This window comes from Manis pentadactyla, chromosome 5 (assembly GCF_030020395.1).
Source record: "Manis pentadactyla isolate mManPen7 chromosome 5, mManPen7.hap1, whole genome shotgun sequence".
In the NCBI taxonomy this organism is placed as follows: domain Eukaryota; kingdom Metazoa; phylum Chordata; class Mammalia; order Pholidota; family Manidae; genus Manis; species Manis pentadactyla.
The window spans coordinates 68,383,222-68,403,045 of NC_080023.1; the positions used below are offsets into that span (position 1 = coordinate 68,383,222).

General features: G+C 44.4%; 1 protein-coding gene and 1 non-coding gene across 2 annotated transcripts in view; one reads left to right on the plus strand and one right to left on the minus strand.

The window, feature by feature from the left end:
• The window catches only part of SCD5 (stearoyl-CoA desaturase 5), a 136,103-nt gene that overhangs the window by 100,218 nt on the left and 16,061 nt on the right, over positions 1–19,824 (minus strand). The gene's annotated exons all lie outside the window — the stretch shown is intronic.
• On the plus strand, positions 589–689 carry LOC118923054 (small nucleolar RNA U13). The gene has a single exon (XR_005029018.1). It is a non-coding gene; the product is annotated as a small nucleolar RNA U13 (small nucleolar RNA).

Consider the following 19,824-nt stretch of genomic DNA (forward strand, 5'->3'; position numbering starts at 1 on the left):
TGTGTCATACAGAATCCAGCACCTTTCTCCGCTGCCTTCCGGAACCTGTGGTCAGTGGCACCACCATCCCGGTCACTTGGTAGTGGAGAGAGTGGGAGCTGGGGGCATCTGGACGCCTTCCCGCCACCCCAGGGCCCTCTCAGGAGACATGCAGCATGCTGATGAAGAGCCGGTGTCGGGACCAGAAGCCCTGCCAGGCCATGAGTCCTGGTTGGTCCCTTGCTGGCCCTGAGAGTGCCGCTTGGCCACGTCACTCAGCCTCTCTGTGTACCAACTTCCTCATGTAAGCCCCTTAAGGTTCTTGGTAAATTAGTTAAAATATGCCACAGAACCGTATCTCACACATACTAAACACTCAGTGTTGGTAAGGCTGCCTGTTCCCAACCCATCACTCTAGTCAGAACCTGTCAAATTCAAAATCCTCTCGGTCCGCACACCCTTTCCTACGTGTAGCCCTTACCACCTCTCACCTGGACTCACCGACACCTTCCTCCTGGGTCTCTTGCATACTCTTGGCCCCTCAGATCCACCCTCCACGGGACCACCACACTGAGCTACCCGAACAGGAGGCCAGACCTTCACTCCCAGCTCCTGTATCCGTGAGCATGGTGACTCAGTGTTCATGCCTGATGCGTGATGTTTGCCTCCCTCAAACCTTGTTACAATGTTGGCACATCACTCGTCTGACTTGAAAAAAAAACAAGAAAAAACCCCACTTCATTCTCATTCCCAAAGCCCTCCCATGGCACCTCGCCCTCCATAAGGGGAAATGCAACCTTCCTAGTGTGTCACGTGAGGAATCCTCCCCTCCCGACGCTCCCCACCTGTGCGCTCCCCCATCTCCCTGCCTTCCACTCCAGTTAGTCACCAAGTCATACTGAAACTCCCTGGAGCTTGAGGGTGTGACTCACCTATACCCCCGGTGCTGCTGTGCCATCCCCAGCTGCTTACTGTGCCGTGCGGCAGTTAAGAGCACAGATTCTGGAGTCGGACTGCTGGCTCCAGCATTTAGTGACTATATGACCCTGATCAAGTGGCTCACCTGGTAGAGCCTCACCTGGAAAATGCGGGTGACTCTAGTACCTACTTCACAGAGTTATTGTGAAGAATGAACAAAATTAACATATAGCCTTCAGCTTGGACTGGAACATCCTAAATACATACATAAACTTCAGGGGAGGAAAGTCCTGACAAATGAAAAATAACAACAGAATGCAGATAAAAAAAATATATAAGGCCATCAGTTTCAAACACTTTTGCAGTGCAGAATTCATTAACGGCTGTGCTAAGGTAATCCTGGATATACTGTTCATTAGGCTGCTTCTGAGACTCTTTCAAGAAAGTAAATGAGAAAATAGTTCAGTCAGCAGGTGAAGTAATTGAGTCCCATTCCCAAAAGACTGCATTAGTGACAGCAGCCCCGTGAGGAGCAGGTAGAGACGTTCTGGAGGGTTCTGGAGGGTTCTGGAGGAGAACAGCGAACCAGAGCGAGCTGCTCCCCCTGCAGAGGCCAGGGAGTGTGGGAAGAAGGGGCCAGCAGAACCCTGGGTCTTCCTGTCTCTATGGGAGGAGATCAACTCCCCAGAGCTAAGCTTTGCCAAAACTTCCTAAAAACAGGTTATTGATCCCCACTTTGCCCAGAGGACCTACTTAACTAATCTGTTCCCATGACTTCCTTGTGCCTCAGCCCCAGCAGTCAGCTGCTGGCAATGATAATCAGAAATGATTCTCTGCCCTTCAAGCCATCAGTTTAAGTGAAAACCCTCTCAGTTCATTAAAATGCTATATATCCTTGTAAATCCTGCCAAACACCACCACAAAGACATACTGAATTTTTCTTTTTTTTAACTGCCTTCCTCACAAATATAACACTTGTCCAGCAGGTCACATGTACAGGCTCCACCAAGCAATGAGAATCCTCAGAAAAATCACCAAGCTGGGAAACCTGGACATACACACAGGCTGACCAGTGCTCTGAAATTGCTGAGGGCCAGTCAGTCACAATTAAATTTGTGACAGACTCTCAGAGCACATACCAAAAACAAGCACATACCATTTCAACGGCATCAGGGAAGGGACCTCATGGACTGTGACAGTATGGCATAGGTCAGCAGTGGGAACGGGTCCCACAGGCTCCTGACTTGAAAGACTTCAGGCTTATTGACCCACTGAATCTATAACAAAGTGCCAGACTGGCTGGCTTAAACAACAGAAATTTATTATCTCATAGTTCTGGAGGCTACAAGCCCGAAATCCAGGTATCAGCAAGATGGCAGGAGAGTCTGCTCTATTCCTCTGCCCTGGCTGCTGGAGGTTAGCCAGAAATGGCTGGCGCTCTTTAGCTTATACAAGCACCTTCCCCAGTCACTGCCTTCATCTGCAGTGGAGTTCTCCCTGTGTGTGAGTCTATGTCCAAATTTCCTCTAATTATAAGGACACCAGTTATACTTGATTAGGGCCCACCCTAATGACTTCATTTTAATTTGATTACCTTGTGAAGACCCCATCTCAAACACAGTCACATTCTGAGGTACTGAGAGTTAGGACTCCAACATTTGTGGGAGGGAAACAATTTAACCCATAAAACCCACTCTGTCTCCAGAGACCACTCTGTCATACCAGTAGGTAAGCTTTGCATCAGCGTGACAGCATTTGCATGTTGCTGCCAGGGACATGGGCTCTGTGGACACAGGCCTGGAGCAGGTTAACGCACTGCTCGCTGGGTCGTGGTGGGCCACTGCTGCTGGGCTCCTGAGCAAACACAGGCACCCAGCACTTGCAGAGCCCAAAAAGGAAGGGCTGACAGTGAGCAGCTCCACTGGGAGGGCACCCTGGCGGGCACACACCACACAGCTCCGTGCACGCCCGGCTTCAGCTGTCACAAGATGCCACCTTGGCCTAACGATGAGCACAGCACCTCATGACTGTGAGGCACACCAGACATTTGGATTTGTTCCACTGAGTCACCGAACCCTTTGCTGCAGGCTGACAACTCCAGCTGCTGCTGATGAGTGCCAGTCTGGCTTCCCAATGGTCCAGTCTGAACTCACAGCCTTTTCTCAACACTTCCCTTGAACCTGTCTTACTACTCAGCCTACTTCTCTGCCAGCTATTTGAGTAAGTGGTGAAGTAGAATGCAGCCTCCCAGAGCCAGGGAATTGAATCCCTTCTGTTCACTCCTGCATTCCCAACACCCACAGGAGCACCTGGTGAGTAGGAGGCTTCTTGACACAAATCTTTGAATATGGAATGAATGCTGTCTTTTGGCTTATTCATCTCTTTGTTCCTGGAGTCTCTGCCCTGGGGCAGCCTTATCCAGCAGTTCCTCCATAACAATGAATGGAATGAATGGATGCTTCCCACTTAGAAGTTTTGCTTCACCGCAGAATAAACTTTGAAGTCAAATAAACTTGTATTTCTTTCTCAAACACATGCCCTTCAATACTCAGCTCAAGATCAACTCCTATAAAGCCCCCCTTCCCCTTCCCAGACCTCAGCCCCCTTCCTGTGAGTCCACAACTGTACTCCACATAGCCTAATGTCTATAACCACACTTGTCTCTTCCTATCAGGTTGTGAGCTACATAAGGGCAAGAATTTTCCTCATATCTTTTTGACTAACACAGGGCTTGGTAGGCAGCATTTCTTTTAAAGGTATGAACTCCATTCCTGTCGACCCTTACTCTCTCCCTTGCCTCCTCTGCCAGGTCTGACCAGTTACCATCTATTACTTCTCAGCATCTCTGGGATCCATCCATGCATCCACTCATCCCTTTTCTTCTGTTCCCTCAACCTCCATCCTCCCTGAATCAGTTTCCCATTCAATCTTTCTACTCTTTCTCCCCTCCTTCAAACCATCCCACACAGAGCTGCCAGAGCAAGAATCCTAGAGCATCACTTTGCAAAAAACAGCTCCCTTGCTCTAAACCCTTTGACAATCCTTCACTGCCAACACCATGAAGTCTAAACTCCCTGCCGTGCCCTCCAGAATCCTGACAGCCTGAGCCCCGACTCCCTTGCCAATTTTATTTTCCACTCTCTATGTCATTAATCCTTCTTCTCAAATAAGTCTGCTCCCTTCCCCTGAACTGCCCCCCTTCACTCCTGTCCCCGTACTGCTCCTGCCACTCCCCTCACTTGTGTTCAAGATCCTCTGTGACCCAGCCCCGCCCACACTCAAGCCCAGCTCAAGTCCTACCCCTCCACGAACTTCCCCCCATCACTGCACCCCAAAGGCTGCTCTTTTGAATCCCTACGGAGCTGTCTGCACCACTAATGTGGAACATATGCCACCATGTATTATCATTTATTCTTGTCTTGCCAGTGTTCATCATCCCACCTAGATTGTAATCCTCCCAAGGGAAGGCCCTATGTCTGGTTTCATTCCTTTTCTTAGCATTAACACCTAACACAGAACCCTCAGCACAGCACCCATAAGTGGGGAGAGAAAAGAAGCAACTAGCCATTTGGAGGTTAGGAATATAAGCCTTTATTTGCTACAGATTCGTCACAGGAAATGTAGGCATCAACATTCATCATGAGGGGCATGCTTTTCGCCAGCATGACAGATACTTCTGGTAGAAGTCAATGTGAGGTACTCTGTATTTTATCAAATACATGAATTACAGGTTGACAGGTGTCCTCTGGTTTTCAACGCCTAGAGGCAGGAAGGAAGGGGTCACAGCTATTCCAACCACATCTACACCACTATTCTCATTAAAATCATAAGAGCAGGCAACCTTTGACATCTCCCCTCACGACATGAGGGCTGACTCTCAGGATAATCTTCCTAAGGTCCTAATAGCTAAGTCAAATTTCCTGTTCTTCTTTCTAAGGTTATTCTGGTTTATTCTGCCCTGGGTCCCTTCCCTCCAACTGACACCGAGATTCTGTCCACACACAGGGGAGAATGCTTTGTAGCAACTGACAGAGTCAGCTGAGATGTCACCATGGAAACATTGTGGTGATTTCAGGAAATCCATCTGTTTTCAAATTGCTCTATAGACTAACTCTAAAACTTCTTTTACAGATCATGAGTTCAGGGCCCCTGGAGCACTCTCTCCCACAGGACCTTTCTGCAGCCTCCTTCTCTTTCTTCTCTTCCAAATTTCAAACCTCCCTGAGGAACCTTGCACCTTAGAGATGAAACTGATGAACTAGCTCCAGTCTCCTAACATTTAACAAAGTGAAGCCAGAACTAGCACCTCCACGTGAGCTGAGAAGGAGTGTTGCTGTGGCAACAAGACACAGCTTGTGAGTGAGGACAGTTGGTGAGCTCATGGAAGGGTCAGCATTCTCAACTGGTTCTTCTCCTGGACATCAGTAGAAGCAACATTGTTTGACATTTTCATTTTGTAAATTCAGAAGGAAAAAATATATAATGATACTTCAATTAACAAAAAAGAATATGCATCTCAGAGGTTCAACAGAAACAAGAGAAGCAACAGAAGATTCTAGGTGGACATGTTTCCCTTCCTCCCCATTCCATCTTCCCCCACGACTGTCCTGAAAGGGGGCCATAGCCCCACAGCCTCGGCTCCTCCTCTCCTGGGTTGGGCCTTGCCTCAGAGTTATCATAGGGCCAGAGAGGGCACTGTCTGCTCCAGGCAGTTATACAGTGCCCTGGAAGCCCAGAGACACAGTTCTTGTGAGGACAGTTGTGATCAATAGTGTCCTTGGCTGTTATGGGTTGAGTTGTGTCTCCTCCAAACTCATATATTGAAGCTCTAAGCCCCAGGACCTCAGAATATGACAGTATTTGGAGACAGGGCCTTTAAAGTGGTGGGTAAGTTAAATGAGACTGTTACAGTGGGCCCGGTACAATCTAACTGGTGTTCTAATAAACAGAGGAAATTCAGACACACAGACAGACTTCAAGGGTCAGAGAAGGACGACCATGTGAAGAGGCAGCAAGAGAAAGCAAGGCGGCCATCTGTAAGCCAGAGAGAGAGGCCTCAGGAGAAGTCAGTCCTGCTGGCACCTTGATCTTGGACTCCCAGCCTCCAGAACTGTGAGAAAATAAATTTCTGTCATTTAAGCCACGTGGTCTGTGGTTTTTCATCATAGCAGTCCTACCAAACCAATACACTGACCTTCTTGCCTCAGCTGCCTCTGCAGCAACAGTTACTAGCAAGGATGACTAAATGAAATGGTTGTCTTCTGAGGGCTTATGTCCTCTTAACATCTTATTAATTAATATATCAGCCTTTATTGATTAATGTTTGCATGATATATTTTTTCCATCCTCTTACACTTAATCTGTTTTTATATTTAAAGAGAGTTCCTTTTACCAATATATAATTGGACCTTGTTTTTTTAACCAATCTGATAATATCTTCCTTTTAATTGAGGTATTTAGAATTGTGCTATCCAATAAGCCACTAACCACATGTGGCTGGTTCAAGTAAATTAAAATTTAATGACATTTAAAATTCAGTTCAAAGCCACATTCAAGTGCTCAATAGTCATGTGTGACTGGGTATTAGAGAGCACAAATAAAGAACATTCCCAAAATCACAGAAAGTTCTATTGGACAGCCTGCTTTAGAATTTTACATTGAGTACTCTTATTAATATGGCTGGTTAAATCGACCATTTTGTTATTTGTTTTCTATTTGTGCAAATGTTCTTTTTTCTCTTTTTTAATCTTTTTCTGCCTATTTTGAGTTAATTGAACATTTTCCCTGATTCTATTTTATCCCCTTTGTTGGTTTACTAGTGAGAACTCTTTGTTTTGTTTGTGTGCTCACAGTATACATCTCTCACTTATCATCATCTACCTTCAAGGTTATACCACTTCCGTATCATATAAGAATCTTAGAACAGTCTATTTCATTTCCCCTTCTTGGCCTTTGGGCAATTATTTTCATACCTTTTACCTCTATGTATGCTTTAACCCCCAAAATACATTGTTATTATCTTTTCTTTAAACAGTAAAGATTTTAAAGATATTTTTTAAATAAGAAAGAAGGCTTTCATAATTAGCCATATATTTACCATTTATGATGATGTTTATTCCTTTATATTGATCAAGACTTTCAACTGGCAGATTTTCCATTTAACTGAAGAATTTCCTTTAACATTTCTTATAGTGCAAGTCTTCTGGTAATGAGTTTTCTTGGTTTTTGTATGTTTACAAGCATATTTTACCCTTATTTTTGGAAAGATATTTTTGCTGGATAGAGAATTCTCAGTTGATACCGTTTTTTTTCCCTCTTAATGCTTTAAAGGTGTTGCTCCACTGTCTTCAGCCTTGCAGCGTTTCCAACAAAAAGTTTGCTGTCATCCTTGCTTTTGTTCCTCTGCAGGTGATATGTACTCTTTTTCTCTGGATGCCTTTAAGATTTTCTTGCTCTTACTGGTTTTAAGAAACTTCATTTTGATGTTTATATATGTAAGATAAATTCTAGCTGAAATAAGCAGGCAAAGAGAGGCAACAAAGGGCCAGGTAATTTATTTAAATACCCCTGGGTGAGGTTCTGTGGCCTTCTTGTCACAGGCCAGAGAAGTCACACCCAGTTGGGGAGGTGGGAGGCTTATAAGGGATTAGGAGGGAGAGGAGTGGGCAAGCTATCCTAAGGGGTGTTGAGAGGTATGATTGGCTAAAGGTGACATAATAGACAACTAGAAACTTTTTTCCTTCCAAGAGGGAGGAGGCTGACATCCGGGTCTTAGTTGGTACATCAGGATGAAATTCAGGGAGAGCTGTCCCCTTTTCATATATGGCACAGACTTTGGGGTCTGGTCTGTTCTCCCCCTATGGCATCTCTCTGTTCTGTTTGCATGTCCTTGTTTTTCCTTTCTCCAGCCTAACAATATATGTTTTAAATATTTATATTTCTTGAGTTTGAGCTGTGTGATTCTTCTTGAATCAGTGGATTTTTCATTTTGATCAAATTTGAAAAATTTTGGCCTGTATTTCTTCAACATTTCTTCAGTACTTTTTCTTTTCCATTCCTACTTTGTGGACTCCATTTAAACTTTTATTAGTCCATTTGAAATTGTCTCATAGCTCACTGATGTTGTTCTTTTTTCTTTTAGTTTTTTTTCTCTGTGTGCTTTATTTTGAATAATTTCTATAGCCATGTCTTCAAATTCATTAGTCTTTTCTTCTGCAGTATCTAGTCTGCCATAAATTCCACCTACTGTTTTTTTATCTCAGATATTGTATTTTTCATCTCTATAAATTTGGTTTGTCTTCTTTTTTTTAATCCTCCATGTCTACTTTTCATGCTCAATCTTTCCTCTACCTTCCTGAATATACAGGATATATTTTAGTGTTCTTGTCTACTAATTCTACAAAGGTGTCCTTCTGAATGATTTTTCTTTTCATTATGGGTTGTATTTTCCTTCTTTTTGCATGCCTTGTAAATTTTGATTGGATATTAGACATTATGAATATTGCCTTATTAGGTGCTCAGCTATATTTCTGTTCCTATAAATATTCTTGAGTTATTTGGAAAAAATTTGGTCCTTTTGAGGCTTCCTTTTTTTTTTTGGTAGGCTATTTTATTTTATATTTAGTTGTGGTGAAATACACAGCACAAATTTTACCATGTGAATAACAGTTCAGTAGTGCTAAGTACATTAATGTTATTGTGCAACCAGTCTCTAGAACCATTTTCTTTTTATGAAACTGAAATTCTGTACTTCAAGGCTTCTTTTTTTTAAGCTTTGTTAGGTGGGAGTAGAGCACCCTTTATGGTTGGGCTAATTTTACCCCACTAATGAGGCAATATCATTCTAAGTACTCTACCCAATGCCCCATGAATTGTGTGGTTTTCCACCATGACTGGTGGGGACACAAACTATTTCCAGCCCTGAGTCCTGAAAATGTTCCTCCTGTTCCCTTTTGCTGGTTCCTTCTCTAGCCCTGGGTAGTTCCCTTACATGCACGCACTGATCAGTACCTAGCTGGAACATTTGAGGTAGACTCCCTGAACGTCTCCAGAGCTTGCTCTCCCTCTGCACAACTCTCTTGTCTCTGGTCCTCTTCTCTGTGAATTCCAGCCACATTGGCTTCCCTGAATTCCTACCTTTGGATTGCCAGGGTCAACTTGGTTCCCACTCCCTGCTCTACAGGCTGAAGATCTTCTCTAGGCAGTATGCCACAGCAACTGGAGGGCTCACCTTATTTCTGTATCCTTTATCAGGGATCTCTGTCCTATGATGCCTGATGTCCAATATCTGAAAACTGCCCTTCACACGTCTTGACTGGTTTCTCAGTTGTTTTAGTCAGGGAGGTAAATCCAGTACCTGTTACTCCATCTTGGCTGGAAGCAGATCTCTTACTATATTCTGCCAGAGGATTTGCTGGGGATAGTCTTTCTACATGTTTTTGTCATGTGCCTATCTGGCTTTCTTTCCTTCTTTCCTTACCTCTCCCTATTCTTGTAAAAATAGTCTTTGATACATTTTGTTTTCCTCTTCATTCTTTGATGGATACTATAGATATATGGAAAGGAGTATCACTCTGAAATCCCATTTCACAAGATAATGATGGAATTTATCAAAAAGAATATTAGCAGCAATGAAGCAATGATCAGGCTGTCAAAGGACCCTTTGGTTCATCAGATTATCTACAGCCATGTTGCATAAATGTTCGCCCATATGTATACTTTTTGAAAGGAAAAATAACTCTATTACATGATTCAAGTGCTGACGTCACAAGAAAAAAACCTGAGATTTTAAAGACTGAACCTTTCTCATTTATTTGACTGAGATGAACTAAAAATTGTTTCTATATAAAAATAATACCTACTGAACTTATTACATACAAGATACTCTTTTAAGTATTTTTTCTGAATTTTAGTATAACCAATAAAATAAACAGAACAATTATCATTCCCATTTACAGATTTTTTAAAAATTGAAACTCAAAATTTGCCAAGAGACTTTGCTAGTTTATGGCAAAGTTCCCTAAGTGTGTTTGACACTGAAGCCCATTGTATGTGGGAGTGGTCTGGCAAGTTGGAAACCTATTACTTGACTGAGGAAAAATAACATTGGCCTAAAATAGCTATTAGAACAACTACTCAAATACAGAACAATATTCTCTACTAGGTAATAAAGAAAAGTCTGACTAACAATTAGGAAGGGTAGGGTAATAAAAATAAGGTGTCAACTTGCATAAAGCTAGTTCGTGAAAGGTGAAGATAAGGCTTCCAAAAGTGATAGCTTGTGCATTATGAATCAGAACACTAGTTATGTGAATGATCTGTAATGAAATGCATTTTTATGAAAATACTGATGATCTGGGAAGGGGAATAAGAGTAATGTCATAGCTCAAGAAGCATGCCATGGGAGTCTTGGTAAGTGTAAGAGTAGAGGTGCATGTAGAAGAATGAATGGTAGAGAGAGGACTCTGGAAAAATTTTATCGTTTGATAAGATGAATCCCTTTTTAAAATGAGTTTTGCTCCTTGCTCCTCTAAGGCAGTGATTTTCCTTTGAAAATAAGAGGTAAAGCAAGATTAATAAGAGGAGGCATATGATTTGGATGTGGAACTGGATGAACATGTTCTGGATAGAGATAGAAAGCTCAGGTCCTCACTTCCACTCTGATATCAACTTGCTGGGTAATACTGAGCCCATCTTTAAACATCAGCAGCCTAACTTCTTATTTTAATACTAAGGCCCTTTCTTAAGAGAAAATCTTATGCAGAAACTCAATACATTTGACAGAGGAGAAAACAGGGCTGTCTGATGGGGGCTGGAGGTTGGAGGCTGGGGCCTCACTCTCTTCACTCACCATACCCACATTGGGTCCTGTTTGGTTCCAAAGAGCTCCACAGGCTCCCCTTATATACACTAGGCTGATTTTCACTGAAGGAATCTCCTAAGTCTGGAGTTAAGATTCTTGGGCTCCAGCCCCAACCACTGCCTTGAGACTGTCAAGGCAATGTGTTTTTAGTCCCCAGTGTGCTTAACTACACAATGGGGCTAGAAGAATCTCTAAGACCCCTTTCAGCTCTAACACTGTCTTTTAATAGGAATCTGATAGTTAATAAATTAATGAAGTTCCACTGCACTGGAGCAGACTATTAAGGGAAAAGGATATTAACCAAGAAAAGCAGTGTTTCCCAAGGTCCATAAATATTTCACCACCTTACAGAGGCCTGGAATATTTTCAGACTGAAATAAAATCAATAGAATTTGGAAGGTCTGTGAGCCTTAAAACTGCATTTCAGTATCCCACTGGTTAAACCTTGACAAGTGTGGCAATTTGCCCCAATTCAGTATGTTTTTTGGTAAAAGATTTCCTATGGTAGGAAGTCACTTGAAAATACTGCACAAGCAATTAAAAATGCTCAGAAATAATTGACAATGATTAATTCCTGGTACTATTCTTGCAACTTTTCTATACGTTTGAAATTTCTATTAAGTCTGAAAGGTGGAAAAAAAAAATTGCTCAGAAAAATACCTAACTGAAATACATTTGCTTATCTCCCTCCCATACTCTCACAGCAAACTTCTTGTCATATCCAAATATAAAAGAGAATATCTGTGGCATGTTCCTCCATGTAATTTTCTCTTTCCCTGTCCCCTTTTTCTTCAGTAACCCTGCAGGAGCAGGAATTCCTGAAAACCCTAAGGGTTGAGGATTTGCAGCTGAGAGTCTGCTTAACCAATGTTCACAGCTCTTCAGCTGCTCTTACTGTACTTCCAGAGTATAGTAAGAAAGCTATTGAATTTCTAGAGATCTCACCCACCCATTGTGATCATAGAAAGCAGTCCACTTGTGTTTATCCCCAATCCTCCTTATTCAGTAAGGTATTTGCTAAGTAGAAGATGAGAATAAATATGGGAATTAAGAATATTCTTTCAGTTACAAGGCAGTATGCTTATGCTGTTAGTGTCCCCTTGGCTCTCATTATTCATGTATGTGCCATTGGCTTCTTAGTGCAGACTCCTCTGATTCTCTGCCTGAGAGCTTTTCCCAATGCAGGAAGCAGAAGGACTGGGTATTAATGTCCCTGAGAGCATCTCTCAGCCAATGATGGGCAGATTCTGGTGGATAAATGCCCTCTACTTCTTCACTCTCTAAGGCATGCTCTAATCTACACAATCTCCCAGATGTCCCCAGAGAGATGGAACCCCAGTTGCTTACAGTGGTAACCGATTTATATTAACACACCCTGGGTTGACCTCTTTTTCATCCCCATCTTTCTTACTTCACCTTCCTGGGTTCTCTTCCTGAATAAACTATCTGTACTTCTTTCAGGATCCACTTCTGGGGAAACCTACTGCAAGGCAGGTAGCATTTCAGGAAGGAAAGGAAACCAAGTTTCACTAAGATATAATATAGTATAGCTATGTGCCAGATGTTATACCTATTTTAACTCACTCAACCTTCACAACAACCCCACAAGAAAAATACAATTACCCTGTTTTTGCAGCTATAGGACCAGTGGCTCAGAGAAGTAAACATTTGCTTAAGATCACACGGTTTGGGGAGGCTGGAGAAGAGCTATCATTCCAACTCACACCCATCAGACTGCAGGGCGTCAAGCCTGTCTACACCACGCTTCCTGAATCTCTTCATTAATCTTGGCAGTCCACTACTGACCAGCTTCCCCCTGAATCCCTCAGGGACAAAAGGCTTTTGAGTTCACTCTTCTTCCTACTGTTAAAGTCAATAAACAAGAAAAAAATGCATCAGAAGAGCTCAGTTCAGCTCCACACACATGTATTGCATGAACACTACCACATCCTACCACATCCTGTGAGCAGGGCATAGTCTCTACCCTCAGGGAGCTTCTCGTCCTGGGAGGGAGACATGTCCATAATTAAAACCAGCCATATAAGGAGTTAAGATAGAAGGTACAGATATGCACTCAGGAGAGTGATCTAGTCCAACTTGGGGTTTGAGGAAAGTTTCCTGGGAAGGTAAAGTCCAGGCTGAGTCTTGAAATATGAAAGAATATCCAGGGACACAATCAAGACAGTTCAATGGTAAAATCAGTAGAATACAGTGACTGAAAGTGGGAGTTGAAAGGGAAGGGAAGGAGTCTGTGAGGATACACAGATTTTTGGCTTGAGTGCCTGGATGGATGACGGTAACATCAGCCAAAATCAAGAATGCAGGAGGAAAGATCAGGCTAGAAGACACTGAGCCATTTCTGCTCCTGGACCACTAGAGTAGACAGTGGCAGTATCCTTTGGGTCTGCCCAACCGTCCTTCTTTGGTTACAGGGCAGCCTCCTGGCCATAGTGAGGAGGTGGGGCGGGGGAAGGGCTCTTGTCCCACCCTTAACAACTGTAGCACCCCACACCTTTGTCAATAATGCTTGAACAGGTACTTCACCTTTATTAGTTAGATTTGACTACTTAACAAACATTGTCCACACAACTCAGTAGCTTAAAGCAACAATTTATCATTTCTCACAATTCTGTGGGTTGTCTGGGTGGGTCTCCTGGTCTGGCACGGTCTAGGATGGGGTCACTCACGTGTGGGCCCTCAGTTCGGATGGCCGGTCTCTCTCTCCATGTGATTTCTCATCTTCCAACAGGCTAGCTTGCGCTTCCTCACACACAGAGAGAAAGGTTCCCAGCAATGGAAGTCCAGTGCACAAGCAATTTTCAAACCCCCACTTGTGTCATATTACCAATGGGGCAAAGCAAATCGTGTGGCCATGACGATTCAAGAGGTAGAAGAATAAACTCTCTCTCTCAATGGGATCAGGGCAACATGTTGTGGACAATTTTTTCATTCTACCACATGACCCTAAATGAGCAATCAGAGCTCTTTCCCAGGAATGCAACAAAGTCTGGGAGAATGATTTTTTTTCTCCTTGAGCTGCTAAGCTAAGAAGATGTGAATTAGAGCCATCTTCCCCACCACAAGAAGAGCTCCTATCTGCAGGATGAAATCAAGCAGAAATAACCAAAGCCAAGAGACGGGAGGGAGACCTGGTGGCCTCAAGGCTGAGTTCCAGGGTCTGAAATCTTGGTTTCTGAAGCTCTTCCATCTCTTCTGTGAGAATTTCCCAGCTACCTGAGCTGATATGTGCCTATGTGCTAAAACTGGTTTGTTTCGATTTTTGTTGTTCAACATGGAAAGAGACTAATTCAATCACCTTTCATGTGCTTCTGATGAAGGGAGAACCTTCCCCCTTTCTCCCTAAGGCTGTTCTCCAAGGCAAGTCTCTCACGGCATCTCAGGGCTCCCCTAGGAGCCTTCTCAAATGAGGCCCAGCGAAGGCAGATTGGAGGTCTAGTTGGAGCCTGGGAAAAAACGGTTTTGTAGATCTTAGCTTCAGTCTGCAAAGTTGAGTATTTCCACAGCTCTTGGACAGATCAGGGCATGTGAGGGGCCAGGTGGTCAATCTCTCTTCCTCCCTAATGGTAAGCCCCATACATGTAGGGCAGCCCAGCCTAGGCAGCCACTCTGAGTTAGCTAAAAGCCCAGTAATGCAGGGCAGCATGTCCTGCCCTAAGGGCAGCCGGGCCTCTGTCACGCAGCCTGTGGACTGAAGTGTGCTTTCTGGTTTTGGAGCAGGCACTGAGTAGGAGATAGCAGGCACACCAAGGCCAGCTGGCCCCAGTTCTCTGACCTCCAAGAAGCTGCTGGGCCCCTTTGTGAGGTCTGCTCAGTTCTGCCAGAGTCCAAACCATTCCCTCAGGGCAGGGGGTCCCAAAGCCCCCCCTTAGGTGGGAAACACCATCTTCACACTCCAGACCTCAAGCCTGCAGACCAAAATTCTTCCTTCTCCTGCACTTCTCTCCAGCTCATGGAATGGCCACCCTCTGACTGCCTGAATTAACCACCTCAGACTGATTCTCTTTCCTCCCATCTCTCCTGCACAGCTAGAGCTAACAGGACTGAGTGGTGATCAGTGGAGAGATGAAGGGTGCTGGAGCCAACGTGTCATGTTTAACCCTAGGCAACATTTTCAAGCTTGCTGGGTCTCAGTTTCCTCATCCGTCAAATAGGGATGCTAAATGGTAACCTACATCAAAGGTATTTTGTAAGGATCAGTATGTAAAACACTTAAAACAGCGCTCCACATGAGGTAAATGTGCAAAAAAAGTTTTCGTTGTGGAATCATTTCAAATCTTGTTCCTCTTTTCCACTCTCATCACCATTGTGTTTCTTCTGGCCCTAATGATTTCCTACTTGGACTATTGAACCAGATTTGTATTAACAGTCAGGGTCCTAGCCGTAAACAGATGGTGCACATAAAAGGGGTGACTTAGAAAACAAAGGGCCAACAACACATGCTGCAGCCCCATGAGGGCTGACAAAGTGGGAAGCCATGGCCTCCTGATCATAAGGGAAGGGGCTGCTGCAGCCTGGGAGAGCAGCTTCCTGATGGGGCCGTGGCCTTACGTAGAGAGCCATGGCTTTGGCCATACTGTAGTCCTGCAGAGAGGGAGCCATAGAAATAAACACCCTGACCTCTCTCTCCTTCCTCTGGGGCCTTGAAATTGCACAAACCATGGGAAGGCTTTGAGCAGAGAAGAGAAATGATCAGAGCTACACTTTAATAGGACCACTCTGGATGTTGTGTTGAGAATAAACAAAGGGGGCCAGGGCAGCAGCTGTGGGACTTTGCTGGAGGAGAATCACCCAGGGTGCCTTGGACCAGGGTGGTGGCAGTAACAGTGTCTGCTGTATTACTCCACTCACTGCTCCACGTGGTGCAAATATTCATAATGATAAAAAAGATGAGTGAAAATGAGCTTGATTTTTGAAGGCATATTTAATCCAGCTACATTCCTTCATGTAGTACCATGTTGAATGCCTTGGGAAGACAGAACCTTTTGTACTTTGTTTTCAAAGTCTTCCAGAGAGAAGTCTATGTTCCTCTGCTTTTGGCAAACTCCATTTGGTCCTTCAGTTTTTGACTTTGACATCACTTCTTAGAAGTTCTTCTGGCACTGGACCCCCGTCCCATCAACCCCCACACGCACATTAGACAGCATGCTCCCATTCTGTGCTCCACAGCACCCTGTCTGTCCCTTTTCATGGCATTTACACTGCTTGTTGCACTGTAGGAGATTTTATGCTCCATGAGGCCAGGGACTGTGTCTACTTTATTCATTGCCTCTCACGGTACCTGGCATCTAGTAGGTGCTTGGTAAACATTTGTGTCATGAAGGAATGACTGTAACTCATACCAAAGGTGAATAAATGAAGTAGCTAGTTTCAATGAGTGTTATAGGTTTACCCGAGCAGGAGAGTTCATGGACAAGATCACATTCTGGATTTTATAACATTGTTAACTATGGTGTGGGAAGCACTAATGCTTGTCTCTCCTGATGGGGTGGGGGCCCTGAGCAGCACCCCAGGACTCAGGGCTTCACACTCCCTTTCCTAGCTTCAGGGGAGACAATAGGGGCTTTCTGATCTGCTCCCTCCTCCTGCCCCCCGCAATGGCCTGTGTTCTCCTTGCCTGGGCCCTCAGTGCCCGGAATGGTCTTCAGGTCCCTGAAGAATACATACAATCCTCTTTTCATTGCAACAAGGATTCGATTGTCCATCATTGCACCTCCCCTGCCCACTCCTTCTCTGCCTCTCCCATTTCTACACCTCCTCCCAGGGCATCCTGCCCTTCTTTCTCTCCTAAATGCAAGGACAAGCTCCAAGTGGCTCATGTTAGTCATTTCCCTACTCCAAAACAGCCTGAGCCCTCATGTCCTTCTGCAAGTGGCAGACAGGATTGGGTTGGGTTGGTTGTGGCTGGACACTAGTTAAAGTGAATACCTCGACCTCATTTTCTCAGAGGTTTAGAAGCTCCAGTACTACAAATATTAGCAAGAATAAAAATATCCATCTGTGTATATGACAGAATATTATCCAGCCATGAGAAAGAAGGAAATCATGCCATTTGCAACAACATGGATGAATCTTGAGGGCATTATGCTAAGCGAAATAAGTCAGACAGAGAAAGACAAATATATGATCTCACCTACATGTGGAGTCTGAAAAAGTCAAACTCAGAAACAGAGTAGAGTGGTGGCTACCAAGGGCTGGGAGGTGGGGAAGTGGGGAGACATTGATCAAAGGGTACAAACTTCAGTTTTAACATTAATAAATTCTGGGAATCTATTGCACAGCATGGTGATTATAGCTAATAATACTGAATCAATATACTTAAAAGGTGCTAAGACTGTATCTTAAATGTTCTCACCACAAAAAAGAAATCATAACTAAGTGACAGGATGGAGGTGACAGCTAATTCTATGGTGGTAATCATTTTGCAATATATAAATGTATTGAACCAACATACTGTACACCTTAAACTTAAACAAACATCTCAGTAAGCCAGAGTGGGGTGGAGGGGTGAACATCCTTGTGTCTGAAGAGTTTCCCAACCTTGGTGCTAATTAACATTTTGGATTTGATAATTCTTTGAAATAAGAGGCTATCCTATAATTGTAGGATGCCTGGCAGTACCCTGGTTTTTACCTAGTAGCTGTAATAGCAACCTTCCCTCCAGCTGTGACATTCAAAAATGTCTCCAGACACTGCCAAAGGTCCTCTGTGGGGGAGGGGTCACCTCCTGGTTGATAACCTCTGGTCTAAAACCTTAAAAATGAACACAGAAATGTACCCTATGGAAATGCAGCAACAAATATATTCTGAGGAAACAATTAAGGATGTGCCTGAAGAGGAAGGTACCAGGATGTAGCATTGCTGAAAAGAGCAACAACTGCAATAGGCCTGCCTACATTTCCAACAGTAAGGGGTTAAGTACATCCAAACTCTGGAATATTATACTGCCATTTAAAATCCATGAGCCACATCTATGGGCATGAACTATGTGATGTGACAAGTAAAAACAGCTGGTAACAAAACAGGATTGTAGTGTAATTGCAGGCAGTGGGACTATAATTAACACACAGAGAAAAAAGTCCGGAAGGATATAATCCAAAATGTTAACAATAGGTGCCTCTAAAATGGGAACATACAAGTAAATATTTTTCTTTTGCATGCTTTCATTTTCTAGGCTGTTTACAATGAACAAGTATTATTTAATTTATAAGACATAAAATAAAATTCTTCAGAAAGAAAGAAAGAGGCCCCAGGTCTGGGTGCTCCCTCCATCCTTTGCTTCCTCCAGCAGGTAAAAGGAATTCACTGGAATTTACTGCCTGAGGAAACAGTTAAGCTGACTCAGTCTTCCTATCATTCTGCTTCTCTCCTACCCTGCCCACTTCTCTACCCACTCTGTCCTCCCAGGATTCCAGTTAAAAGTGAGGTTATCAGCTTTGAGAAGAGAGACTTTTCCATTCAACTATCAGCACAGCTTTAGAGGCAGCAATCAGAGTGGAGACTAAACCCACGGGCCCTGATGACTTCTGCTCACCTGGCTACCTGGGGCTCGCCCGTGGGCTGGCTCTCTGCAGGAGCCAGTTTATTTCCTCCAGCACATTCCAAACTCTCCAGGCCAAGGGGTTTGGACCCTTGGCTCCCTCCCTCCACAGCTTGCCTCTTCACTGCTAATTAGCAGCTCAGCCTCAGACAGGGCTGCTGGGCAGAACTGATGGGGCCCAAAGCCCTCACTTCTGCCTCTTGCCAGCAGTGCCAGTGAATCGACAGCTGGGAAAGAGGTGGCAAGCACTAGTCAGAACAACTTTGTGGCCATCCCTTGAATTCACTGCATCACAATTGTCTGTTTTTCCTCTCACGGGGCTTCTCTCCCCATGCCCTCCTGTCTCCCTCGGTCCAGCCAGAAGCCCCCTGCGGGATGGATTTGGAGTGGGCTGCTCTGTGGAAGCACAGGTCTCCAGATTCTCAGGTCCTGCAGAGGGAAGCGCCTCCCCAGGTCTAGTGGGTGTGTGTGCTGAGGGCAGATAAAGGAGACAAGTGGAAGAGCAGCTGTTCGGCCTGCCATACTGAGCTGGCTGGTCCCCATGCTTTCTGCAGATTCCATGACCACTCCTTCTGGCCAGAGACCTGCTGGATGAGTGGAGGGTTGGAGGGTCCTCTTTGTAACCTCTGTGTGCCAGGGCCTCTCTCAGAGCACCTTCACCAGTAAGCCTCATGATGTCACTTTGAGGTCAGAAACATGACTTCCATTGCACAAATGAAGAACTGAGGTGGGGATGGTCTAAGTTGCTTATCTGAGGCCACACAGATGGGACGGGAAGTTTCTAAGAGTCTCGTTTCTCCTCCTCAGCCCCCTTTCCCTTCCCACCCCTGGAATGTGCAGCATTTAGGAGCAAGTGCCTCTCAAACAGCTCAAACATCCAGTGTAGTCAAGATAAGTTTTGTGGTAAGAAAGTGAGCCCCTCTGAGCCAAGGCCCATCATCTTGGCAGTTGGCTGGGAAATAGGCCTCAAAAATCATTCATGATAGCGCAGTGCCAAGGGCACAAACAGGGCGCATTAGTTCTGGACAGGGACAGCTTCATGGGTGTGTGACTGGGGCAAGAGCACAAGGCCACATGCTTAGAAGGGTCCCATGCTTGGTTAAATACTCTGCCATCTCCAACTTGAAGTTCTTAACAGTTGTTGAAAAAGGGCCCTGTATTCTCATTTTGCACTGGGCCATGTAAATTCCGTTGCTTGTCCTGCTTCTGGGAAAATGTCTTGGTCACCTTCTCCCTATCTTCCCTGTCCCCAGTCTTAGCACTTCGCACAGGGCCACAGCTTTGTGATCATTTGTAATACCAGCAATAGAAAACAAATACACTGGGTCCTTAAGATTCTTAATCACCAGAGTGTTTTTAACAAGCAGAGCTAAACAGAGGCAGGGGAAGGCCCTCAGAGGTACCACCACTGCTCCCCCCATGAGGAGACCACGGCCAAGCTGAGGAAAAACACCCTTTCCTTTTCGTCCTTGGGTTGTCCCACTATCCAAGGGGACTCCTCACTGGG